We start from the raw sequence: 27,762 nt of genomic DNA, 5'->3' as shown, positions 1-27,762 counted from the left end.
CTAAAGAAATCATTGTTAATACCAAACTGGACGTTTGTGCCATATTTGAAAAAAGTCCCTCAAGGTGTTCTTGAGATATCCCATTACAAGAATGAGACAGACAAGGTCACAGTGACCTTGTCCTTTGACCTATACCCACCAAAATCTAACCCTTCCATCGTAAAGTCAAAGTGGACATTTGTACTGAATTAAAAAAAAATCCCTCAAGGCATTCTTGAGATATTACGTTCACAAGATGAACAACCGAAAAACATAATGCCTCTGGTCACTGCTTTCGACGGTGTGAACGTTTGAGGTTTGGTATTTGAAAAAAATTGGCAGTAGGTATTGGAGAGTTATCCAATATTGATTTTATTGCCTGGCAACAGATAAGATCGCTGATACCTGCCGATTTTGCAGGTGATTGCATTACGTAGCATTGTGTTATGAAGACGTCTATACTGACGCCGTCCAGCGTTGTTATACACCGACGCTGCCCGGCAACTTATCAAACAGCTGCAATAGGACACCTTTTTTTCATCAGTGTCTGACGCCAAAATCACTGATCAAGTGGCGGTATATGATGACTTTGGAATGAGAACGGGTTGCCCTGGTAGCAAAAGTCGCGGACGTGGAACCACCAAATTAACTGTGCAAAAATACAAAATGCAGCGTGTCCTGTGTTGCTGGAAGGTGCTAGGCTCTGAGGAAAACTGAAAGCGTCTTTGCAACTTTGCAAAAGAAAACCAGCGACATGAACAAATAAAAGTCGGCCAGTATGACACAGAAAGACAGTGTATGAGCCAGACAGTGAGACAGTTTGAGACAGAGAGACAGTTCGGACAGTGAGGCAGATTGGGATAATGAGACGGTTTGTGACAGTGAGACAGTTTTAGACAGTGAGACGGTTTCAGACAGTGAGACCATTTCGGACAGTAAGACAGTTTGAAATAGACAGTTTGAGACAGACTGTTTGAGACAGTGAGACAGTTTTGGACAGAGACAGTTTGAGACAGAGGGGCATTAAAGCTCACTAAAAGAGAGATTTTTCTGCCCTGAGGTAATTTTCTCCTCTCTACACAACCTCCGTCCTCGTCTCCCTGCAGACCTCATTACACTGAATTTAAACACACACTCTCGCTCTCTCACTCTCTCTCTCTCTCTCTCTCACACACACCCCTCCTGTCATTTCTTTTTTTTGGTGGAGGGGGGTAATGTAGCTGAATTAGGCTCAATTAATGATGTAATGAAAAGCTCTTGTGAAGGAGAGCCCTCTAAAAAGGGGCGAGGAGAGAGAAGACAAAGGACAGAGGGGGTGATGGAGCTCAGGGAGGACGGATCGAGGAGCCGGAGCTCATGGGAATATTTGTGCAAAAATAAATGTTGTGTTTTAAATTTGATAATCTACAGTGAGCCGTGTGGACTCAAACACTTTTTACAGTGAAGAAAGGAAAACAGAATCAAAACCTTAATCAGATCACGGTCATTAAATCTAAAATCCATCTAACAAAACAACTGTGAGGACAGTTATCAACTGAAATATCAGAGACACGTTTATAGTAAAGAAACTAGAGTTACCGCCCCGTGGTTGTTTAAATCCATGTCAGTGAAAACATGGATGCTTCACACACACAAGATCTATACAATCAGCACAGGTTCAAGATTAGAGTCACCAATTCAGTATCTGACCAAATGTCTCCCCTTCTGTTCCTGAGATATGACGTTAAAACATGATGATGTCACAGTCAAGCTGACCTTTGGCCTTTTGACCTCCATTATTTTATCCTGTATTTTATCCCATAATTAGTGTATGAATTCTTGAGTTATGGCCAAAAACATGTTTTGTGAGGTCACAGTGACCTTGACCTTTGACTCACAGCCACAAAAAGCTAATAATATACTTCAGTTTAAGTGGACGTTTGTGTGAAATTTAAGTAAATTCCTTTCAGGTGTTGCTGAGATCTCATGTTTGCAAGACTGCCGCAGATGCAAGGTCACAGCAACATTGACCTTTAATCACCAAAATCTAATCACTTCGAAGAGTAATCTCAACAGTTAATTGCTAAGTCCAAGTCAACATTTGTGCCAAATTTGAGGAAATTCCCTTGGGGTACTCTTGAGATATCATGTTTACAAGAATGAGACGGACAAGGTCTCACAGACTTGACCACTGACCTATGACCACCAAAATCATTGTTGAGTCAAAGTGAATGTTTGTGCCAAATTTAAAGAAATTCTCGTAAGCTGTTCTTGAGATATCCCGCCTATGAGAATGAGATGAATACAAGGTCACAGTGACCTCGACCTTTTACCCCTGACCACCAAAATTGGATCAGTGTATCCTCAAGTCCAAGTGAATGTTTGTGTCATATTTAAAGACATAAAAAGATATCACATTCACGAGAATGAGACAGACAAGGTCATAGTGACCTTGACTTTTGAGCGCCAAAAACAAATCACTTGATGGTTGAGTCTAAATGGACATTTGTGCCTAACAGAAGAAATTCTCTTAAGGCACTCTTGAGATAGCGTGGAGAAGAAGATGGAGGAGCAACCGAGGAAGAAAAAGGTATGGAGACTGTGAGGATGACGAAGATGAGGAAAATCTGTGAGGAAGGAGAAAGAGGAGGAGAAACAGAGGGAGCTGGGGAAGGACAAGGTGACAGAGAGAGGGAGAAGAGGAGGAAAAGAAGGTGGGATGTGATGAAGAGGAATAACAGGAAGTAACCCTTGTTTTTGCAGAATGATTAGGTTTCATGATGTGATGAGAAGTTTCTTCTTCACTGAAGAAGTTCGGAGTAGAAGTCAACCTAAAAGTAGCCAACCGACAGCTCTGATTGGTCCCTGTCTGTCACATGACCCTGCAGGTCACAGCGGTCTCTTCAGTGTCTCCAGAGGACGAAGATCAACACACGAAGGCCGGAGAATAACAATGACAACCTCCCTCCCTCCTCTTCCTCCCTGGTTTGGCCTCGCTGCAAGTAAACAAGTTCTGCGTGTGTGTGTTTGTGTGTGTGTGTGTATTTTTTAGCTAGCCCCCTCCAGCGATGCTCTGAGCGTTTAGCCATCAGTGTGTGTGTGTACGTCTGTGTGTGCGTGTTCATGTTGTTGTTTGTCTGCAGCGAGACCCCTGAACCTGCAGCACACACACTCCTGGGAGACGTGGTTACAAAGACCTGATCCTGCAGGACGCGTGTAACACACACACACACACACACACACACACACGTATTTCCTGTTTTAATAATAATAATAAATACAGACAGAGGGCAGAGGAAGGAGGAGGAGAGAGATCAAAATATGACTTACTTTTTATTTTCACTTGTATTCATTTATTCCTTTTATTTTATTTCTTTTCATTTCTTTAATCATTTTGTTTTTGTTTTTGATTTTTTGTTTATTTCTTTATTATTTTGTTTTAATTGAACTGAATGAAGGGGAGACAGAGGAAGTGATGGAAGAAAAGGAGAGGAGAGGTGAGGAGATAAAAGGAGAGGAGGACATGAGAAAAACACGAGGAAACAGTAAAAGGAAAGGAAAGGAAAGGAAAGGAAAGGGGAAACAAGGACAGAAAGAGGAGAGATTAGAATGAAGAGAGAAGAGGAATCAAGAGAAGAATAAATGAGAAGAAGAGGAGAGGAGGAGGTAAGGATGGAAGAGGAAAGGAAAGGGGGCAGGAAAAGGAAGTGGAGGAAGGAGGAAATGATAGGAGAGGAGATAAAAGGACAGGAGGCAATGAGAAAAACAGGAGGAAACAGAAAAGGAAAGGAAAGGAAAGGAAAGGAAAGGAAAGGAAAGGAAAGGAAAGGGGAAACAAGGAAGGAAAGAGGAGAGATTAGAATGAAGAGAGAAGAGGAATCAAGAGAAGAATAAATAAGAAGAGGAGAGGAGGAGGTAAGGATGGGAGAGGAAAGGAAAGAGGGCAGTGGAAAAGGAAGTGGAGGAAGGAGGAAATGAGAGAGGAGAGGATAGGAGAGGAGATAAAAGGACAGGAGGCAACGAGGAAAAACAGGAGGAAACAGAAAAGGAAAGGAAAGGAAAGGAAAGGAAAGGAAAGGGGAAACAAGGACGGAAAGAGGAGAGATTAGAATGAAGAGAGAAGAGGAATCAAGATAAGAATAAATGAGAAGAAGAGGAGAGGAGGAGGTAAGGATGGGAGAGGAAAAGAAAGAGGGTAGTGGAAAAGGAAGTGGAGGAAGGAGGAAATGAGAGAGGAGAGGATAGGAGAGGAGATAAAAGGACAGGAGGCAACGAGGAAAAACAGGAGGAAACAGGAAAGGAAAGGATGCTGGAGGCAAGGACAAAGGGAAAAAGGAAGTGGGGAATAATACAACAGGTGAAGATAAATAATTTCAAAATAAAGGAGAGAATATGGAATTAATATTCTTTAAAATAGAAACAAAAGAGAGGGCGTGCAAGTAAAATATTATTATTATTATTATTATTATTATTATTATAACAAAATAAAATATTTTCAAGTCAAGAAAAAAATCAAATTGCAGGAATGAATCTGAGAAAAAAAAGTGTGGTAGAAGCACAAAGTCATAAAGAAATAAAAGTCTATGACCCAAACTTCTTGAAAATATTTTTAAAAAGTGTGTGTCTGTGAGAGAGAGAGTGTGTAGGTGTTTGTTTGTTTGTGTGTCTGTCCATCTTATTGGAAAGTCAATTTAACTTTGGTCTCTCAAAGTCAAACATTACTGCTGTTGTTAATTTATTTTCTTGTTTAATATGAAACTGGCAACAAACCAGCGATCGCCTCTGTGTGCGTGTGTGTGTGTGTGTGTGTGTGTTAGTGAAATATCATATAGGTGTGTATTAGAGATGGAAAAGTATTTGTGTGTGTGTGAGAGAGAAGAGGGGGACTGGTACTGTTACACAAATTGCCAATTCAATTAGCGGTAGGTGTAAGAACACTGGAGAGAGAAGAGTGTGTGTGTGTGTGTGTGTGTGTGTGTGTGTGTGTGTGTGTGTGTGTGAGGGCAGCCATTTTGGCAGAATGTCAGAGCCAATTTATCAAGACCTAACAAAGGACTTCAGGGATGAAAAGAGAGGAGGAAGGAGGGAGGATTGAAGGGAAGGAAACACTGACAGGTTGATAGAAGGAAGGAAGGAGTTATTGAAGGAAAGAAAAAGACTGCAGCAAAGAGATTTAAAGGCGCCCTGAGGAGGTTTTGACCACATGCAGCGCTACAGAGCAACGTTTGTATCACACACACATTCCCGTTGATGTGGACACACACCCAAACACAACAACAGGAGGAATGCAGCAGCTAAAGGCACGAGAGAAGAAGAACTACTTGCTGGCAGACATGATATAAACACTGATGGTTCCAAAATCAGCTTTGCAGATGTTTAATGAGGAAGGAAACATCCAACATGTCTGTCAGACCTCACTGTGAATGTAAGCAGAACGTTTGCTTGTTAACATTAAAATCCACAGGGTGCCTTTAAAAAGACGTTTTAAAAATCACACTGAAGTTTGTTATAATGCTGAAGATTAGTTAAACAAACAAACAAAAACAAAAAACTAAATTAAGGGTCAGATCACACAGAAAGCCTTTCAGCAGCTGGGGGCAATTTTCTATAACTGTTTTAAATGAGAATGAAGCTTTTTGCTCGCTATGATTGTGTTGCTATGCGCCTCGTGTTTCTGCACTTTAGATGCCTGGCATTTTAGCCGGGACGCTCTGAACTCCTCAAGTTGAAAAACTTCAGCTCAGAGCGGAAAATCACCCCACATCATCTCCGCTTTTTTCCCCATTGTCCAATGGGATGATTTGAGAGGCGGGCCTTCTGTGGTGCTCACGACAACAAGTTTACAGTTGGTAAACAATGGAGGAGAAACTGGTGGTAGTGGTTGCTGGATACCCAGAGCTATACGACCTGGTGATTGGTTGTCAAACTGCCCCTGAGTCGTCCTAAAATGAGCCTGTAAACGTCCATGATGGAGGAGAAGCTCCTGGACCAACTGGTGGTACTCCCCATGATCCAGCCTCTTTTTTAGGGTCTCATGTACCCACACAGATCTCTGTTTATCTGCTGACAGCCTCTCACCCTCAACCACAGCTACAGACAGCACCCTCTGCATGTCGAGCATGGTCTCACTCCAACTTCGTCGAAATCTGGTGCTTGGGCAGGAAATTGCAGCATCAGACACTAACAAAAAAAGCTGCCCTTTAACACCAGCGTGATAGGCGGCCGGTTGCTGTTATAGTTTAACAGCGCTCAGTGGTGTCAGGGGGAAACAGGGCGGGACAAGAATGAAAGTTAAGGTGGCGAAAGTCTGAGGAGAGCGGGTGGGATTGGTGGTGAATGGGTCCAACAACTACAAACTATCACCCGGGAGAGCGGTGTTCGCATCCAATAAGATCATAAAGCCAAACCCTGTTGTTTTTTTCCTAAACCCAACCATGCATCTTTGTTGTTGGAGGAAAAACTTCCACGTTGTTGTACTGATGTAGTGCTATTATTTTGAAAGAGACTGTATGTAAACGTTAAATTTCCTGTGTAAATTTTAGGAACTTCTTATTACTGTGAAATAAAATATAAAACAAAAATAAATAAATAAAACAAGGTACATTGATTACATGAGAAGGTTAGAGTGAGGAAGTGCTGGAGTGGTTGCCTGGCAACAATAAAAATGTGCAGCAGGCGTTATTTTACGAGTAGAATTCAATTTAAACAAGAAATACAGTGCGGTGTGCATCACATTTTGCAACCTGTGACATGCTTTTTGTGTGACTGGGGGCTATCATGGTTCACTTATATGTCTAGACCAGTGGTTCTCAAATGACGTGCCATGTGCCTTGAGATTTTGGTTTGCCCTTTGGTGTGTCCTGGGCACAGAAAGTTTAGAAACCACTGGTCGAGACAAACTTACCTCCTTTTTGGTTGGTTGGTAATTTATCTCAGAGTATGGACAGTAAACTGCAGAGCATGCTTCACTTTCTCAGTAGGGTCAGTGATAGAAACCCTCAGTGACAGATTGTGTTGAGTTATAGAAGCATGTGAAACAGAGGCTAAACAGGAAGTGATGTCAGGACGTCAGCTGTCTCTACTGCATGAAGAGACAAAAGACAGGAGGGAATGAATGACAGAAGGGAGGAAGAGAAGAGAGGGCCAGTTTTTACAAAATGGCTGTCAGACACACACACTCTCACACACACACACACACACACACACACACGCAGCCCCACAGAGCTGTTTAAAAAGTCATCAGCAGTGGAGACATTTGTTTTAATTAGTATCTTTTTAAAGGAGTCGTTCAACCACTTTAACTTTTCATGATCAGTTCTGCTTAATAATCCATGTTCTCTCTTTCCTCCATCATCAAACTTTAACCGTCTGACTCGCCCGCCGTAACAACCTCTCACACACAGCCTCTCTCTAAATTGTGGCTCTTCAAAGAAAAAAGGAGTGAATAAATGAATGAATGAATGAATGAACAGTTCATTATCATATATAATGGTATCATATTATACCATTTGCTAATTATAATGGCGTCATCTGACCTTCCTGCTGTGGCGAAGTCATGACCCGCCCTACTCTGCCTCTGACTGACTAGTATTCATTGCCGTTGTTGGTTCGGCTGATTGGCTGCAACCTACAAGGCTGAAAAATGAAGCCAATTCAGAAGTGCCAAAAACTGTAGTTCCTCTAATGTCCACTTGAGGCTGGCTCCAACAGCCAGTCAATCCCAACAGACCCACATGTTAAACTTTGCAGCAGAAATAAACATGTTTACAGCCTGGTACAAAAAATAGTTTTAATCGCTATTGCTAATTTCATCCTTCATGAAAACTGTACGAGGGATGGATTTTGAAATATCTCACCTATTTACATTTTGTTAAGGCATAAAGTTACACATAATAAAAGGGGAGTTGGGGTATTTTTCAACCTGGACCCTGTTTTCTCATGTGTTTGTGCATCTGTGTCTCATGGGAACAAAGATTTTTTTAAATTGGCCCAATATTAAGAGACAGATGCAGCCAGCAATCATGTAACAGGCTGCTATGAAACCACTATGGACTGGTGCATACCGTCAACTTACATCCATTAAAAGTTCTTGTTTTTGCCTGTTTTGTGTCCAAGTCTTATTAAAGGAGAAGTCTCATTCAGACTTCTTGCAGACTTTTTCACATTGTCGAATTCAGCTAAACATTCAGCCATGACAGTGGCGCTTTAGTTAAGAAGTTAGATATGCTTCCTGTACCCGAACATGACAAACTATTACCAGCACATCTCTCTCCATATCTCACTAACGTTTCCACTGTTTGTCCACTGTCAGTGACTTCTGGCAGCAGACACCATCCAAAAAAGCGGCCTGTCATGTCGGGATTACACATTATTGTTTAGCGGGACCTGGCAGCATTTGGGTGAAATGCAGTGGGGCAAGAATGAAAGTTAAGCTGGTGGAAGTCAAAGTAAGGTGGGCGGGAGTGGTGGTGGATGGGTCCAACAACCACAGAGCTTCACCTGGGAGGCAGGTGTTCACTTCCTGTAAGACTGTAAAGCCAAACACTGGTCTTTTATCCTAAACCCAACCATGTGCGTGTGTTGTTGAAAGAAAAAAACAAAACATCAATCCGCGGTGTTGTACTGACGTAGTGCTTTTATTTTGAAAGAGACTGTATGCAAACTGTACATTTCCTGTGAAAACAGACAATGCATGTAACAGGCTGAAGTTGACACGGCGTCCCAGAACGTCAACAACCAACACACCCAGGGTACCTTGGACGTCATATGTGGACGTGGAAAGTCCATGACCAAACGTGGACATGTGACGAGGTCGCAGTGAAAGTATGCTACCACAGCTCCACCCTCTGATCCAAATAAGGTCACTTTTGGCTCCAACAATCCAAGATGGCTGCAGCCAAAATACCAAACTTAAGGCTTTAAAATGGGAGTCCACAAACTAATGCGTGATGTCGTCACTGTAGCTATGTCCATTATTTTACAGTCTATGTTTCAGGCAGGAGGGGTGAGGTTGGAAGGATGAGAATATCAGCCAACTAACTGATGTTTCATCGTTGAACATACTTTTTGCCTCCTTATTTTCTCGCTCTCATTAATATCTTTACACATGTCTAACTGCATCACCACTCTGCCTATTTAACACCAAAGGTCTCTGGTAACAACTGTGGTATTAAACGGCAGCGTGCAGCAGACTGAGTGTTAGAGTGCAGCTCCGTCTCCCTCTCTGTTACACATTACAAAGTTTACAGCTCGTCACATAAATGAGAGGCAGTCAGCCTAAAGGAGACTCTTTCCTCCTGAAATGAGATGTTTGGGCCGATTAACTCTGGCAGAGTCGCTCCACTAAACCTGCATCATTTCTCTGTTTAAACTCCTCCACTGATACTTTTACTGTGCGGCGTCGAGATGTTTTACAGTGTAACAGCCCGCAGGCCTCAGAACAAGAGGTGGCAGTTTAAATACACATGTTATGATGGTACACAGGGGTTTATGTTTGCAGTGTTATAGCAGTGTATGCATTTTTTTCTGCTTTTGTTGTTGCTATTTAACTTTAAGTTTTCACTGTTTATCTTCTGTAAAGCACTTGAAATCATTGATTTTGAGAAGTAACAGTAAAAGTAACTTTACTATTATTATTCTTCACATTGTGTCAGGATGGGATGTGATTAATTTTGCATTTAAAGTACATTAAAAGCTTTAAATTCTATTGTTAGATCACAGATTATCTTGAATTTGAAACCATGTACTTTAAAAGAAAAACATGTTGTCCTAAACCGGACACCCAGAGGTGTTGAACGTGTTTACAGGCAGGACTGAGCAGAACATTACATTTTTACAACAGGAGGAGACAGAGATAAAAACAAACCCTTCCTCGGAGTCGGACTGCCGCTTTCAGACTCAGTAACATCAGCAAATGAGCGGCGAATTGCTCGGTAATTTTCCGCTCGTGTTGAATAATTCAGCAGTTATCGTTCAATGATCAGACTTAACTGGAAATCAGAGCAGGGGGTGAATGAGTGTGTGTGTCGGAGAGAGGAAACAACACAAAGATGTTAGGGTGATGCAGATGAGGTCATAATGAAGATGAGGTCACAGTCAGCTGAGAGGGTCACTTTGTTCGTAATCTCATCAAGTTACCTTTGTTTTCTACTGATAAGTGTTTAGAGACTGAAGCTGAAAGATGTTTTATTTCTCTTCTTTTTTTCTCTTTCACTTTTGGACATTGAAGCTCTGAAATCAACTGACTGACGGAGCAGCACAATCTGTGTTAAAATATTCTAAACTCAAGGTTCACTTACTCAGTTTCTCTGGAGGTTTTCAACTGTCATCATAAGCAGAACATCAGTCACATTATAACACGTGTTCATATAGAGACACATACTGTAAATGTCGTAATCGTGACACCTGAGCAAGCTCAATTATCTGGATGAGACCATGGGACATGGCTGAAAGTTGGTAAGTGAACCTTGAGTTTAGAATATTTTAACACAGATGTAAAGCACAGGTCTTTGTTTTCAAGGTCAAGACTGGTTTGTACATTCTTTAGCTCCTTTTACACTGCCAGATTTTCTGCAAATGTTGGGCCATTTTGCCGCCAAGCTGCGAGCGTTTAGACACACAGAGCCAGATTGGCGAGTTGATCCGAGGTGCCCAATTTTCCACCTCGTATGGTAGACATATTGGTGGAACCTTTCTGGTTTAAACAGAACGAGGCGCCTTTCCGCCACAGGAGGAGCTGTTGATGACTTGTGGGAGGAGCTGTTGATGACGCTGCACATGCGAGCCACTGGCGGTGGATAAACAGGAAACAGCTGATAGCAGGAATTAGCGAGCAGCTAGTAGCAAGAGGGAAACACAAACCTGACAGACACTGTAAAGATGAGCAACTGGGGAGACAAGGAATTGTGCGCCCTCCTTGTCCTCGCAAACGAAGAGGCCATTAACCGACAATGATGGGGACGGTGAAGAACGGGCCAACTTATGAGAGAATCACCGAAGGACTGACCAGCCGCGGCTTCCCTCCCACGTCACTGTTTACGTCACACGCTGAGCTACACGTTTTGTTACTTGCTCACGCCCCCCATTGCCCCGAAAAAGGCACATTCTGTATAAACAACAGTAGGTAGGCGGCATTTTGTTTTTATACTGCCAATGCTGAAAAAAGACTGATTGGGCTTTCCTGCAAATTTGCACAATTCCTGTCTAAAAAGGGCTTATGATTCTCCATCCAACCATCCATCCATTTTCAGCCGCTCCTCCACAGCTCCACCCTCTTGTTCAAATGCTCCAAAGAGCCAAGAAAGCAACGACCAAAAAATGCCAAATTCAAGGCTTTAAAACAGGAGTCCACAAACCAATGGGTGATGTCACACCCACCCTCACGCCTTACTTGGACTGTCACCACCTTACATTGTTGTCCTGCTGCATTTCTTCTTGATGCCACAGGGTGCCATTAAACTATAACAACGACCAGCTGAAAGGTCCATCTGACGCCGGAGGTCACTGACCAAGCGCCGTTTTTTGACGACTTCAGAGTGAGAGCAGGTTGTTCTGATACAACTTGGATTCCTATTGGTCGCCTCTTCCCTAAGCAACCTGATTAAGACTTCCTGTACTGTCTCAATCCAACGACACACACACACACACACACACACACACACACACACACACTGTCTCTCTTCAGTTATGTCTTCATTGTCTCCTCTTTCGGCTGTTTTCTATGCTGAAGTCCATCGCTTCTCTCCCTCTCTATGATATCCCTCTGCTGTTGCTTCCAGACCTTGACACACACACACACACACACCTTCCTGTGTGTGTATGTGTGTGTGTGGGTATGTGTATAATCATCTCTGCTGTCTCTCCACTTGGCTGAGTGCCAGCTGGTGTGTGTTGGAGTCAAGGACAAAAGAGGACAGAGAGAGAGAGGTAAAGCAACAGAGTGACAACATGGAGAAAGACAAATGGGGACAGAGGAGGACAGAGAGACAGATGAGGGGACAGACAGGGAGATGGGAGTGATGGTAAGAGAGACAAACACACTGACAGAGACTGAGAGGTGAGACAACACATCTGTAACTGTGACGTGCTCAACACTGAGCTCATGTTTGTTTAGTGAATTTTCTAATTTGTCAGAAAACTGTTTTTACATTTACAGAAAAGTATAAATCTTTAAATTAGACACAAACATCATCATTACATGTTAAATTTGAGTGTCCTCACAGTACAGAGAGGGGACACCTCAGACTCATAACTCTGATGATGAAGTCTTTTTAGTTTTATGATTCAGTGTTTTGGCACATCCGCCCTTCAACAGGAAAAAAGCCAAAAACTTTAAACTGAATCCTCTTTTATACGTCAGTAAATTATATGTACAGTCACCTTTTTATGCTGATTACTTCCCCTGCTTTTACTAGAAAAAAATCAAGCAGGTGTGGGATGAAGATTTGTCCTCAAACCAGCTGCATCAGATATTTATTCACACTGGTTATTTTTTCAATGAGTAAATACTTCCATCACAAGTCCGTCCAGAATTCAAAGACCAGTAGTGACATGATATGTAACTCTCAAACACTGCTGTAATTTGAAAAGAGAGAGGTGTAACCAGGTTTGCAGTGATGTTTTCATTTGTTTCACAGCAAACAGAAGCATATGAATACACCGCCAGAATACGAAGGAAATATAAACCCTCATGCCACATTGCCACATCTCTCATCACTCATCTCTCACACATGTTACAAACAGCACTGTCTTTACCTCATCATCACATGACTTCATAGACAACTTTTAGGACTGTGAAATTGTGACACATTATGTTCAATATGTAAACTGTGTGAATAGATTCATCTCACATCAGGAATTATATCTGATCGGTCACTGAGCACCAAAATAATAAACGCTGGGACAATCACACGCCATGTGGATGTATTTGCTGATGTATTATTGATTACAAAGGGAGCAAAACACAACCCCAACACCAGAAAAAATGTTGACATTGTACGTTACTGCAAACCATAGCTACATTACATTTTTACATTATTATGTGGCGGATATGTTGAAACTTATTGTTTCTTTATGTTTCAGCAACTCTGTTAATGTGTGGTGATGTTTAGGCGCAAAAAAACCTTGGTTTTAGTGAGGAACAGATCATGTCTTGGCTTAAAGTACCTAGTTTTTATGGCACTATTTTGACAGGAAAAGCAGCATTGTCTCAGTGAAAAAAAAGCTTTTCATGGCATGATCCCGACAGGAAAAAAGCAAGGTCTTGGCACTGTTAGGGAAGGAAATGCAGCTATGTCTTTGTAAAAAAAACAAAACAAAAACGGCTCTTTTGGTACTATCCCGGCAGGAAAAGCAACAATATCTTTGTATAAAGCAACCACTCTTTGTGGCACTATCCCAGGAGCTAACGCAGCGATGTCTCAGTAAAACATAACCACCTTTTGCGGCACTATCTAAGCAAGAAACACAGAGTCTTGATAAAAAAACAACCACTTGTCATGGCACTATCCAAGCAGGAAATGTAGTGATGTCTCAGTAAAAAACAACGGCTGTTTTGGTATTATCCCGGCAGGAAAGGCAGCAATATCTTTGTATAAAACAACTACTTTTTGTGCCACTATTTAAGCAAGAAACGCAGTGATATTTTGGTAAAAAACAACTGCTTTTCATGGCACTATCCCAGCAGGAAAGCAGTGATGTCTCACGGAAATATAACTGCTCTTTGTGCCACTTTATAAGCAGGAAACGGAGCGATGTCTCAGTAGAAAACAACACCAAAAAAACACAAACAGTTTCATCGTTTACTGGTCTTGAACAGTGGTCTGCACCTTGGCAGCCGTCTCGCCTAAGCGTCACGTCATTCGCCATGCCCTCCACCTCCAGATGACAAATCAGCTCGTATACAACGACACCATAGTAACACTGACATGATACATATAAGATGTGTAAATGTTGTGTATTGGTGGTTTGCAGGAACACACAATACAAACATTTTCTTCTGGTGCCTGCCAATGATTTTACAATGCTTGAAAGGGACAGATGGATTAAACTGGTTTTCACTGATAGTTAGCACTGTGTAGAAGAAACATCTTGTGTCAACATTTGTGAATGTAAGTGTGATGATGGCTCCATTAGCAACGGCTAAACCAAGAAAAGCCCACTCAGAGACTTGAAGCTTCAACGCTGTTTCCACACGTTTTAACCTCTTTTGAAAAGTTCCTCACATCATCTCTGATGTTTTCTCACATAAAAAGTGAATTCAGATTCAAAGTTTGACTTTGACATAAAAGCGCAGTGGGAATAAAATGTGAATGTAAAAGTTGAGCGGAGTAAATGTGGGCGGTTGTGTTTGTGTTCGGTGACAAACTGCTGTGTGAATGTGTGTGTGACACTGAGGGAGAGGAGACAGACATGACCGTCAGGCTGCAGCGTGTGTGTGTGTCAATCCAAAGCCTCACGAGATTTGAGGCTTCTCTTGTGTCTGAATGTGTCAGAGTACATGATCGGCTTCTCTCTCTCTCTCTCTCCCACACACACACACACACACACACACACACACACACACACAGCGAGGGTTCAGTGAGGCAGGAAGGTATTGGCACTGAGGGAATACAAGGAGCAGACAGTAATTAGGAACCAGCCTACTGTACCATACACACACACACACGTACACACACAGAAGCTAGATATGTTCTTGGGCGCACACACACACACACACACACACACACACAGTGTAATTAGGTAGGGGCCCTGACGCCCCAGTGGTGAACTGAACAAGCCCCTGAATACCCGCACTGGGAACGGCTGAACACCATAATACGTGGGAAAAGGGCGTGAACACACACGCACACACACACAGACACACACGTACGTTAATTAAGTGGCAGCCTACTGTGCGTGAAGGGAACAAGGCGGTGGACGGCCGCAGTGGGAGTGTACGTGGACCAGCAGCAGTCTGGATTAACACGAGACGACCTGCCAGCGCTGAACACCACCGCTCCGCTCAGTCACTGCTTTTTCTTCCTCTTCCTCTTTTCTCTCTCAACATTCAGCCGCTTCGTTCTCATTAAACTCCACCTCACAGAAACATACGTGTTCGTGTCTGCAAGCAAATTATTCTTTAATTTGAATGTCTCATTTTAACACGGGGTTAAAGATCTCCTTCATATCAGTCCTCCATCTACAGATATCACTTTATAGAAGCCTGATAAATCATTCATCACTTTCAATCAGCTCACTGTCAGATCCTGGATCAGGGTGTCACCTAGGAGACCACCAACAGTCGTCACAAACTGACATCATTCATGAAACATTTTTATGTCACATTATGACGCGTATCAAACACACTTATTTTAAACTGAAACATCTTTCGGGTTAACGGCAACTGTGTCACATCCCCCTTTCCACCAACACTGAACGGGTTCTGATCTGGTTCCCACACCCAGTTTTGAACCATTCAGACCATGGTTTGGAACTCCAAAAAATGGTTTTCAGCTGGAACCAAAAAAACAAATATGTGCCATTACAGAATAGAAGTTTGCAGGTAATCAGTGCAACTCGCCATCTTGCTCCTGATGATTACGGTTTACTTCTGTCGCACGCTGTGCAATATCCATTGATGACTCATACTTGGCCACAACGATTCTGATTCAAACTGGTGGAATTGCAGGTTGGTTCGCCAAATAGTGCCAAAGTTCTAAGAGTCCTGAATGGCATCAGTTTAAAACCTCTTGCACACCACCCCCATTTTGTAGTGAAAATGCCTAAAATGACATACCCAAATTAAAATGACCGTAGCTTCTGAACCGCTCTGACTACATGCATGCATGAGGTCTTGCCAGAAAGAAATCTCCCTGAAGTTTCTTGTGAGAGTGTCAGAAACACTCTAGGTGATACAGAGACAGAGTAATGGGCCTCTGAAGTCAGCAAAAAATTGAAGATTTTGCCTAAAATAAAATAAAAAATGTGTTTCAGGATGAATAACTGTCTGTGGCTTCATCTGAGCAGGTAAATGACACTGTGGAGCTGTAGGCACACTATCAGTGAACACTTGTTTCAAATTTGAAGAAGGTTGCTCAAAGTATGACCATTCTACAGTGTTTTTTCCATGAAAAGATCCAGGCGGAGCTCCAAATGACAAGTTGGTCACTCGGCTTCAAAACAGTACTGTCAGTGATCAAACAACACTCAGCCAGCTTCAAACATTGTACCTTATTGAAATCAGGTGTGATTATGATAGCTGATGTTGTTTATGACACCATAAAATATCACCAAATAAAGCCACATGAAACGTGAAAGTTATGATCCCACTTTCTAGACGGTGTATCTCAGCCAACAATAGTGGTAGGAGTGAGACTCTTACCTTTTATAAAAGATCTAAGACCCCACTAGTGGTTCCACATAAGATCACAAGTAATCCTTTAACTTTTCCTGTCGAAAAACGATTTTGGACTTTGTGTGTTTAGGCTGCTCTAGTGCGAAATCCATAAGAAATAAAAGAAAAATGATGCTATTTTTGTAAAGTTGAGAGCTTCCTGAATCCAGCAATACCAAACATCACATGGTTTGATGACGTAGTGCGCCTGGGAGATACCATTTAACAGAAGAGGAGGGAAGCAAGGACGTCGGCGTCTGGGCAGAGTTAGAGAGGTTAAGAACCAGAGCTAATTTGGTGGAAAAGGGGTGACAGAAACGCTAAAAGATGGCCTGTATGTCGCTATCAGACGCTGACGGGAGTGATGCCACTAACAAAATCTTATTGCAATAGCCAGGTTTCAACCAGTAGAGGGCAGTCACTATGTAAATTCATAATGCATGTTACTGTTGTAGTCCAACAATTTTAGGTACTTTGTGTACTACTGGTTAGGTAAGTAGTATAGTACTTCATCATAGCAGCATATTGAATATGTTCAACCCTCTGAACTCCACCTGACTTGGGTGGGACTTAGCACTTACAGTAAGTTATCAATAACTCACAAAGCACAGGTCCGGCTGCATCACTAGATGCAAAGCGAGTGCTTCACTACATTTACCAGCCGTGAATAAGCATGTGCAATTCGTCTCACCTGTTCCTTTTTTCTTATCAGTCAGCCAGTTTATTTACTTGTTCTTTGAAAAGTAGCCTCATCAGTTTATGACACTTGCCACCTTCCTTCAGTATCCTCCACCAGTTCACTGGTGACAAAACAAAACACAAAATGAAGCCCTTCAAATACTGCTTTGGACGTTGAATACCATGACAACGACTGAAGCTTTGAAGCACGTTTCTAAACATGGAGGTGGCTGAGCTGGCGGCTCAATAAATAGCACTAAACAATAACAACAGTGCTAACAGAGCTAACGGTGTTATTTTATTATATCTGTACAGCAAATAGCGGTTTGTTGCAACATTAATGTTCTGAATGTCACATACAGAAACTTTAAATGAAGTATTTAAGTAGTTTCCAGATATAAAGGAGGTTCCTCTCTGACCACAAACATAAAAACGCAGTTATTTATTTATTTTCTTTGCTCATTTTATTTAAGCTACTACAATTCAAATTTTTGTTGTAAATTTAATCTTTATTCATAATTTCTGAGATGTCGTCCCAACGAATGGACGACACTAGATTAATTTACCTGTCTGATCACGGTGTGGGTGTTTCACATGTTTTCCCTCCCTGACAGACACTTTGGGATGAGACACTGAAACAGAGACAGCCTGAGATGCTAAATATCGGCGTATCGTCGTCTGTCACAGTCTTCAGCTGTCCTGTCAGCGTATTTGGAGGCTGTGGCTGGTAAAGCAGATGAAGTGAGCAGACAGACTGCTTGCTGCTCTCCTCGGTGTTAATCTGCTGTTAATTTGTCTGGACTGTAACATGAGACGGAGTGAGCTGCAGGAGTTTAGTGTGAAGCTGTTAGTCATTAATTTAACAGACACAGAGGTGAACGAGGCCACATGTCTCCATTATTCTCTGTCACACTGTCACCACACATAATAACTGCACGGCAGGGCTCAGCTTCTGTGTGTGTGTGCGTGTGTGCGTGTGTGTGTTGGAATGTGTGTCTATTTGAATATATTTCTATATAATCACTTCTATAGCTGCGCTGCCAAAAGACTTTGTTATGTTAGATTTTTAAGTGTTCCTTCCTTGTTTACAGCAAAATATAGTCTCTTTTATCTCGTCCTCCCTTTGCTTATTGTATCTTAATTATAATGATACACATCAAAGTTGAATATCATGATGGATCTGAAGGCCTGCTGGTGGCCTCTAGAGGCTACACTGGTCATTACATCCCATAATACAGCAGTGACAGACAGAACAAACAGCATAATGACAGCGATGGAGCTAAAAAGAGCAGGAAATGAGCTCGTTCTCTGTTAGCAACAGCTTTAAACAAGATGTGGACAAAAAATAAACTTGTAAATAATTTTCATAAAATGTAATGCTTTATAATTAAGACTAAAAAAGTTTACAGCTCTTTAGAGGAGTTTTTCCTTATCTGCTGTGAGAGTCTAAGGACTGAGGGATGTCGTGTGCTGTAAAGCCTCTGAGGCAAACTGTGATTTGTGATATTAGGTGTAAGTCAATATTTAAAACTAAAACTGAACTGAATTGCTTCAATAGCAACAGTCTGATATTCCTATATTCCTAGCAGTGGTCTGCTAATTAGAGCAGACAGTGAATTGCGTACAGATTGCGTATTTTGGCACAAACACTCTCAGGGAACTTTTTTCTGACATGTTCACTAACAACATTTTTGAGACTTGCCAGGTACATTAATTAGTGTAAGAGGAGATTTATTTTCAAGTAAGTCTTGTTTTTCTCTGTTCATTATTTTGCAGCTACATAATTTGATGTAAACTACATTCATATATTGTTTACATATTTTATTTTGCACCTCACATTACATTTGGGAACTATTAAATATCGCACACCTGACCTGCAGGTAATAAGAGGTAAAATGAAATTTTGCGTGACATATACTATCGTTGTCGATTTTCACTTGTCTTATGTTCTTTCTGGGAGATTAAAATGGATAAAGTCGCTCCGAGAAGCTGTCACCATGCTCTCACTTGACCCACAGCCCTCCGATAGATAAGACAGGAAGAAGAAACCTGCCTTACGTTAGCAACAATTCCTGATTAAGTTAATAGTCAAAAAATAGAGCAGCCGCGCACATCCAATATAAATAGGCGCTGGACCAAAAACGGCTGGGCCACACGCTCGATCTGAAGAAAAGCGTTTGGCTCGAAACATAACACACAGTGTTTTTTCGATGTGCTAAATAAATGCGCGTGAACTGGGAGCATCAAGTGTGCGGACTATCCTTCTTGACTTTATGATTAAGTTAATAGAAAATGTACTTCGCTCTGCATTAAGTTTCACTCAAAAATGTATTTGGTAATTCAAAAGAATTGTATATAGATAAATTGTACAAGAAAGTTTCATATCATGTCTTTAGGAAAGTAGCAGCTGCAGTTTTCATCAATGGCATTGCTGCTGAACGTATTTAAAACACAAATGACGATGGAAATGTCATTAGTTTTGCAAGTGTTTGGTCCTAAACTGAAATATTAGACAAATTCAAATGTTGAAATGTGTGATGATAAGACAGGATCATCAACAGCTGAGGAACATGAATGTCTCGACAATCTATCCAACTGCTGTCGAGACATTTCACTGTGAACCAAAATATTTCAACCTGCTGATGGCGCTGGATGAAGAATCAGACCACCAAAGTCTGGAGGATTCGTCCTCTGGACTGCATTAATGTCTGTGAAGAAAATGACGGTAATCTTAAAAATATTTGTGGAGTTCTGTCAGTTTTGGACCATAACAGCGGACCAGCTGACCAACATTTGCCACGTAGCAATCGTGGCTAAAACTTGTTGACAGTCTAAAGACTGCAGCTCTAATGTCTCGCCCCAGACAGGAAGTTGAACCCTTAATCCCAACAGACAAAGTGTCTCGCTCTAAAGCACTGAGGTAGACACGTCCAGGATGAATTCCTGAATGAGTCAGAGGCATTTGAGAGTGATCGCTCCGACTCCTGATGCGTTCCTGATACAACATTTGATTGCAAATTTGTGTGTAATTCAGCTCAAATAGCAGCACTTAGCGTGTGAGCTGCAGTCATCTTTTCACCTCGTTTCACCTCTGATTACAGCTCGGTAACCGTAGAAACTGATCCCGAATCTGTTCGCTCCTCGGTCCACGGAGGAAACTACCTCAGCAGTAAAAATTAATGAACTCTGACCAACTGTCTGACAAGAGAGAGAGAGAGAGACGGGTGATGCAAGAAAAAGGACTGAGGAAGTAAGAGAAGAGGAGTGGAAGAAGATAGAGGGATCAACAGAGGGGAGTTCTCATGGATAAAGCGAGACAGGAAGTGTTTCAGGACTTTCTACAAAATATTTTCATCCTCAGACAGAGAAAATCCTGGTGTGCTACTCGCCTCCACGCCTCTGGTTTCATATCCTCCCTCCATCCCTCCTCCATCTCACTGTCCTCAGCCGATTCCCATTTAAGCGTAATTAAGTTGCCGAGATGAACATTATGTGTCGGATGGGAAACGGCTGAATGCCACCGGTGATGGGAGGAGAGAGGGATGGAGAGAGAAGTGGAGAGAAAGGAAGAGCATCGAGAAGAAAAGAAAGAGCGAGTGGAGCGAGAACCAAAAAGAGAAATGGAGAGACCGAGGCGGGGGAGGAGGAGGAGGAGGAGGAGGAGGTGGATGTTAATTAATTATAAGCCGTCAGGGTCCAAATCATCTTCTTTTAAATGTGGAGTTGGAGCGGCAGAAAGTCACGGCGGCTCATATTAAACCTTCAGCACTGATTTAGAGGCAGAAAGGTTTCCAGACACACTGTGAGAGTGTTTCATCTGCTGTCGCACACAGGAAAGTCCTCTGGAAACGCTGGTACAGGCCGAGGTCGGGCACGGCTGCTGAACACACGACCCTGTCACTACACTCAACCGTCATATTCGACAAATCTGAAAAACCCTGGATTAAATTCAACGATACATGTTTTTTTCTTTCTGCAGTATCTGGTCACTACAATATTAACTAAAGTCATCCTCAGCTACGTATGACTGAATATATATGATTGTGTGCAGTGGTGTAAGGTAGTTACGATGGGCCCCGGTGCACACAGAGTTTTAGGTTTATATATATTTTACCAACAGTGCGTCTTACTGCTGCTTTTATGTTATATCCACCTACAGATGTGCCCAGTTTGTCAGTCTGGAGAGATTTTGCACCTTAACTAGCTGCTGTGAATCATATCATCCTGTTACTTGATAAACAGAGACTTGATATTTGACGAAATCAGCATACATATTACCCAGAAATCATCATCACATATCTGTATATGACAAAAACTACAACAAAAAACTGGAATTTATCAGTTTAACTAGATAGTTTTTTATATTTTGTGTGGAATAAACATGTAACTTTGTTACAGTACAAAAACAGCAAACGATGACAGAGATAGAGATGCAAATCACATTCAATTGATTCAATGCGAGTTCCTTTTTGAACAAAGGTGTATTTCCAGGTGGCAATCAGGCCCCTCCACCCCTCGGGCCCCTGTGCTACCACACTGCCTGCACTGTCTTTATTTACACCCCTTCTTCTGTGTATGTTTGTGATGGATTGTAAAGAGTTGTGTGTTGAGCCTGATAAAGAACCCAAGATGAAAATTTTTTTAACACTTGAAATCTTTCTAGAGTTTTCACTCGTTAAGGCGAAGGTATGATTAGGGCTAAATAACATGAGGACGTTCCCAAGTGTCGGTTTCCAAAACTTTTCAACTTTATTTCAGCTGAAATAATGTGATAGTTTGTCACATTGTTAGCATGAAGGTCGCACATTTGCCATAACAGCTAAATGTTCAGTGGACTTTTGACATCTACATATAATGCCCTAGGTATCCTGGGTACCTGTGCAGTTGGCGTTCTGGGACACCGTGTCAGTTTACGCCTGGTACATGAATTGTGTCAATTCTAACTCCACTTCCATTTTCACAGGAAATGTACAGTTTCTGCTCATTAGAGTCTTTTTCAAAATAAACTGATGTCACTAAAACACCTCATATTTACGCTGATTTCCTCATGCAACAAAAATATATATCATGGTTTGGCTCAAGTTTCATACTAGAAGTTAAAACTGGACTCCTGGGTGAAAGTCCAGTGTTGGTTTGACCCATACTCCACCCCTCCTGCCAGCCCTATAGGGACTTTCCAGCTTTTTAAGTTGTGCTTTTTCTGGTGGCGTTTCGAACTGTAGCTGTCAGACAGATCTATGTTTGGTGAATGTGGTTAGCCTAGCTTAGGGTAAAGACTTGAAGCAGGGGGAACAGCTCGCATGTCTCTGTCAAACGCCTTCAACAGCCGAAATGCATTGGACACGGTGCGACACGTCTGCTGCAGCATGTCTGCAACAGAGTGTGTTCATTAAAACCAACTCAAACTGCTACACTGACCACAGGAGACCTGTTTTTCCTTCTCTACGCACGTCTCCGCAGTCCCTCAACAGGAAGAAAACTATATAGAACTCAATCTGTTTAAGAATGATTAAAATTAATACCTCATCGTACCAGAGGCGATGAGAAGCAGCAGAGCAGCCTTGTGTGTTTTTACATCTCACATTAAAATAAATCAATCAAATCAATCAAAGTTGCCGTTCATTCATTTAGTGGCAGTTAACATAACTTGCACTTCCAAACTCTGCTTAAACATCTGCATTACCACTTTACAAGACTCAATACACACACAGTGAAGCTGGCAGCAACCACACACCTCAGACACAGAGTCTGTGCAGCAGGTCAACGACCCCACTCAGCCCCGCCCACCTGAGGCATCATGTCTGTGCCCCGTGTCTTTCAGCTGTTAGTCTCATGACCAACACGTCATATTTGCTTATTTAATGTGTACAAAAACAGAACGGGAAGTTTACATGCAGGAACTATTTCTTGGTGAATATCAGACAGGTAAAGGGACTCCAAGGTTGCCAGGCAACGAAAAGCCAGAGACGATCTGCTAGTTGAACAGATTGACTGTTACATAATAGCAAACACACCTAATAGAAATAATAGTAGCAGCATTATTAATATCTGCAGCCGTCTGATAATAAGACTGAAGTGTCAGTTTGTTTCACTTCACTGGTTCAGACTGACATCGTGCTCGTGTCGCTGCGATCTGACGCGAGGATCTGAACTGTGGGAAATAAAGCGGGAATAAAAACAGAGACTCGAGCCGACTGGTGTCTTAAACACCAGCGAGTCTGCAGAGCAGAGAGAGTTACTGCAGTCCTTATCAGTGTCCAGTCCTTATCTGTGGGTCTGATCCACACACACACACACACACACACACACACAAAGACACACTTTATTAACTGCAGCACAATACAAGCCTGCAGGAGAGAGGGAAACAAATGCTCTCACTTCAACCATTTCATTGGAAGTGAGGAACAGGCTGTGTGTTTGTGTGTGTGTGTGTGTGTGTGTGTGTGTGTGTGTGTGTGTGTGTGTGTGTGTGTGTGTGTGTGTTTCCATCCTGAGAAGAAGAAGAAAAGGGCAGAAAACAACAGAGTGAGGCTAAAAGCTTCGAGCCTCACCAGACAATTTACCAGAAACTAAAGTCGACTTGTTTCACATGCTTTCACACACACACCTTCCAACAACACACAAGTTCATATCTACATTATACTGACATACTGTCTGTATGTGGAATGCTTTTTAAAAGATACAGTGTTAGCATCGTTAATTAAAATTATGACAAAAAATGTTCGTCATCAACCTTTTTCCCATGAATCTCACGAGATGTTGAGATTGAAAACAGACATTTGACAATAAAAAATAGTTGGTTACGATTAGGGATGGGAATTGATAGGATTTTATCGATATCAATGCCATTATCGATTCTGCTTATCGATCCGATTCTTTATCGATTCCTCCTGTGAATTAATGATATCACCTCCTGTTGTTTGTAACCCAAGACATCTGCTTTCAGAACGTTTTATTATGAACCTTAAAGCCATGGTCTAGTTTAGAAAGATGATGAGAAAGATTTGAAAAAAAGCATCCCCAACCTGAGTGTGTCAACACCACGCAGCTAGTGCAGCTAACTCAGGTGAGGCAGCTAACGCAGCTAGCCCAGCATATTATAACAACAAATAGCATGCAAATCAACTCAACTGCCCTCATCTTACCATCCTTGGTGTTCCCATGAAATCCGACAACAGGGGCGGGGATGCGCCGAAGCTCCACAGTGGGCTAGCAGCTCCAGGGAGGCTAACAACAGCGTGAAGTGAAGTTACGGCTTTGACCGCTTCTGTCTCTCCGCCATTACGTCTTCTTTGTTGTTGAACGTGCTGCTGACTGACGAGCATAGATTCGGCGTAATGAAAAGAATCGATAAGGGAATCGTTAAGCATAAAGGCTAATGATGTCGATGAATTGGACCAGTTGGAACCGGTTCTTAACAGGAACCGGTTCTCGATTCCCATCCCTAGTTACGATGAATTTCTAGCACAGAACTTTTATTTTGAAGTGCTGTTTCCTGCTCTAACGTGAGTGACTAACAGACCAGTACTCGAGAGAGACAGCAGACTAGTTCGACGACATAGCCAAACGCAGGTATGACGCTGAATTATCAAATTAATGACTAATGCCAGTTCAGACTACACAACATTCTTGTCTGTTCCAAATCGTGCCGTGACGTGGCCGACATACATGACAGACTCCACGATCGTCCACGACCAATCATCCCTGGTCATCTTTCACGATGTGTGTGATGTCATCAGGTTATTCTTGTTCTATTTTTATTCTTATTATTTCAGTCACTGTGTCTGTTCATGTCAGAGCATGTGAGCGGAGTGGGTGAAAATTTCCGCTCCTCGCTCGCAGACCTGTCACTTTGCGCCGCTCGTCTGCTCCGCTTGGTTCTGTGCATTCTTCGCTCCGCTCTGCTCCATCATAAATTTTATCCCGCTCCACTCGCTCACCACTCCGCTCAAAAAAACTGCGTCATACTACCTTAACCTGTAATCTTCTATTCACAAATAAAACATGAGCTTGGTAGATTCTCCGGGGAAGCCCTCTCCCCGCAGCTAGGGACTGTTCTCCAAGGTACTGCTGCTTCTCTTCTCAGTTTCTTTTCTGAAGTACACTGTAAACTCCATAGTTTTGAAAGGAAATAGTGTGGGTGTGCGCAGGTGCAAAGATGCATTCTGGGTGGGGCATGAGCGACCGGAGCGAAATTGGAGCGAGAGATAAGGCTCCGCTCCACCTTTTAAAAAAATAGCCGCTCCTCGCTCAACACAAAGTCCTCCCACTCCCTGCTTCGCTCCTCACATGCTCTGGTTCATGTGCCAGCTGAAATGTTACTGTGATAACGTAAAAAGCGTCACCAGATGGGCGGAGCTACATTTGAAGTGCCGCATGCAAACTATGCAAGTCACTGAATCCTCCACAACAATTTCCTGCAAATGTTTCACAATAAAAGCCTTTTAAAAACATGAAGGGATTCTCTCAACTGAAGTTATAATGGGCTTTTAATTTTATACAGATGCAGGAAGTGTTGAGTTTGAAATGACGGCGCGATGCACTAACTTTATCCCCAGTTATGAAGAAAGAACATTGTTTGCTAGTTTGATGCTAATGGCAGTACTCAGCAAGTTGATCAAGTGCCTCTGCTGTTTCCTTTTTACTCTGTGTGCTAACGTCACTACAGGAAATATTAATAAAACCAGGGTTTTGTTGTCGTACAGTTTCCACGCAGCAGATCGCTCTGTGTTCCTATTGGTCAAAGTGACAGCTGTGACGGGAGAAGTCGTGGAAGACAGAAAGAAAATCAAACATGCTAGACTTCCTGTTGGATGTCACGAGGCGCCCTGGATGTGGCGTCAGTCATCGTTTACTGTGACGCACTACACAAGATGAAACGATGGATTGTCGCATCCGACACTCATGGTTCACGATCCGAGCCGACGCAGTACGACGCTGCGTTGGGCTGTGATCGAGCTGATATCCTGTGGTGTGAGCCAGGCATAAGGAGAAATCTGGACCCCATTGGTGGACCAACTGGGAGTCACTGGTTTAAAGTATATTAAATTACATAACTGAGCTGATCCAAAGATCATATTTCTGACAAATATCTTTATCACCTGAAGTTCATCTTAAAATGTCTCAAAATTCCAAAGTGAACTTCACTTTAAATTCACACATTAGATTTTCTAAGTTGTCACAAACTTTCCCCGAGGAGGCCACTCACAGTAGAGGCATAAAACACATTATTTATAGCACTTTTCCAAACGTCTACGACTTCCTTTGATGAATTAAAAAGGTATAAATAGTTCTGGCAGGAAGCAGAGTTTTTTGGCTGCTGCTGTTCAGTGATTTCATTCAGTTCCAGGAAGTAAAAACTGAGGCTTAAAATAGTTTGAGACGTCTCAATGTCACAACTTTTATAGTGGAGAGGATTCGCTGCCAGAGCGGCTTTTACTGTTCAGCTCTGAAGGAGGGAGAGGAAGGAGAGAAGGGCGGGGAGGAGAAGGAGTACAACAGAGAAAGGATGGAAGGGGAGGAGATAGAAGGACAGAGGAGGAAGAGGAGCAGAAGGGACAAAAGAAAGAAGGAAGAATAGATAACTCGAGTGTGAGGACAAAAAAAATAGGAAGTATGTCAAGAAGTAAATATAAATATGGACAGAAGGAAAAGAGAAAAGGAAATTAGGGAGGAGACGAAAGGAGGGAAGACGGGAAGGAGAAAAACAAAAAGAGAAGAAGATGAAAAAAGACAGATGATGAATAAAATTGGAGGAAGTGTCAGAGAGAAGGTAAGAAGGAGGGACACAAGGAGATGTAAGGACAGGAAAGAAAGAAGGAAGTGAAATAAGGAGGAAGGAAAGAAATTATTAAAAGGTGAGAAGGAGAAGGGGACAAGAAAAAGAAAGATGGGGAGAAGACAAAAAAGAAGACGGAGTGAGACAAGAGAGGATTGAAATGACTAGAGAAGGAGAGTAAAGGAAGGAAGGACAGTCAGAAGGAGAGAGTGAAGGAGGTATAGACTGAGAGAGTAAGAGAGGGCAGAAGGGAAATAAAGATGAAGGTAACAGGGAAGTAAGGATGGAAAGGTGAAGAGAGACATGGAGGGAAAGAAAGAAGAGGATCAAACGAGAGAAAGATGAAGTGAAGTACAGAGGTGAGAAGGAAAGGATGAATGCAAGGACAAAGGAAGGAGGAACAGGACATAGGAAAGGATGCAGATAGGTAAAGACTGAGGGGAAAACAAAGTAGAAAAATAGTAGAAAAGAACAGAAAAGACAAAAAGGGAAGGAGAGAAGGAAGTAGAAGTAGGAAATAAAAGCTCCTAGATGAAGCAGACATGGAGGACAACACAAAGAAGGAAATGTTGGAGGAAAGGAGGGAAGGAGAGAGGAAGGAAGACAAGTGCCAGAGAGTAATTTTAGAGTTGGCTTGTTTCCCGGAAGGAAGGAAAACCCAGAGAAGGTCGAAACCACAATCTGACAAAAGTCAGCCAACAAATGAACGAACGAATAAAAGAACGAATGAAGGAATTGATTTTCCTCTTTTACATCACCGGTGTGGTTTCTACCTCACAGGTGATGTCATCATCAGGCAACGTGTAAAGTGGCTCCTGTCTAAAGGGGAAAATGGACTGAGAGTTCAAGCAGGTCGCAGCAAGTCAGGTGTTCAATGGGTCGAAGACACTGATCATGTAATCGTAACCTTCCAGGTTTGAGTCAGACAGAGTACCTTTTGTTGTATGACGTCACTCACTGAATTTCTCTCTACCTC

General features: G+C 42.2%; 1 protein-coding gene across 5 annotated transcripts in view; it reads right to left on the bottom strand.

Moving 5' to 3' along the window:
- The window catches only part of LOC125900837 (neuronal PAS domain-containing protein 3), a 489,872-nt gene that overhangs the window by 210,685 nt on the left and 251,425 nt on the right, over nucleotides 1-27,762 (bottom strand). The window lies entirely within an intron of this gene.

Source organism: Epinephelus fuscoguttatus, linkage group LG14 (assembly GCF_011397635.1).
Source record: "Epinephelus fuscoguttatus linkage group LG14, E.fuscoguttatus.final_Chr_v1".
Lineage (NCBI taxonomy): Eukaryota > Metazoa > Chordata > Actinopteri > Perciformes > Serranidae > Epinephelus > Epinephelus fuscoguttatus.
This window is presented reverse-complemented; position numbering and strand designations above follow the sequence as displayed.